Source organism: Phyllopteryx taeniolatus, chromosome 2 (genome assembly GCF_024500385.1).
Source record: "Phyllopteryx taeniolatus isolate TA_2022b chromosome 2, UOR_Ptae_1.2, whole genome shotgun sequence".
Lineage (NCBI taxonomy): Eukaryota > Metazoa > Chordata > Actinopteri > Syngnathiformes > Syngnathidae > Phyllopteryx > Phyllopteryx taeniolatus.
Genome location: NC_084503.1, coordinates 14,526,734 through 14,527,017, shown reverse-complemented (window position 1 = coordinate 14,527,017; position 284 = coordinate 14,526,734).

Below are 284 nucleotides of genomic sequence, written 5' to 3'. Positions count from 1 at the left end.
GCAACACACAAATACAAGGGGTTGAACACCTGTGAACACACCCTCTTTCTCACACATTTCCCATGCCCATTTCCTTCTTGTAAAGCAGAGAACACTGAAACTTTGTGGTTGTGATTTGCTGTAGTGTATAACTGCCCTTCATCATAGAGATATGTCTTTTGAATATTTTGGTTTTCTCATTAGAAATGTGCCATTCAAAACTGAGCATTATTATATTCAGAAAGACAGGCTTTATACACTGAAATCTCTTCTAAGGATTCCACGTAAAAACAACAACAACAAAA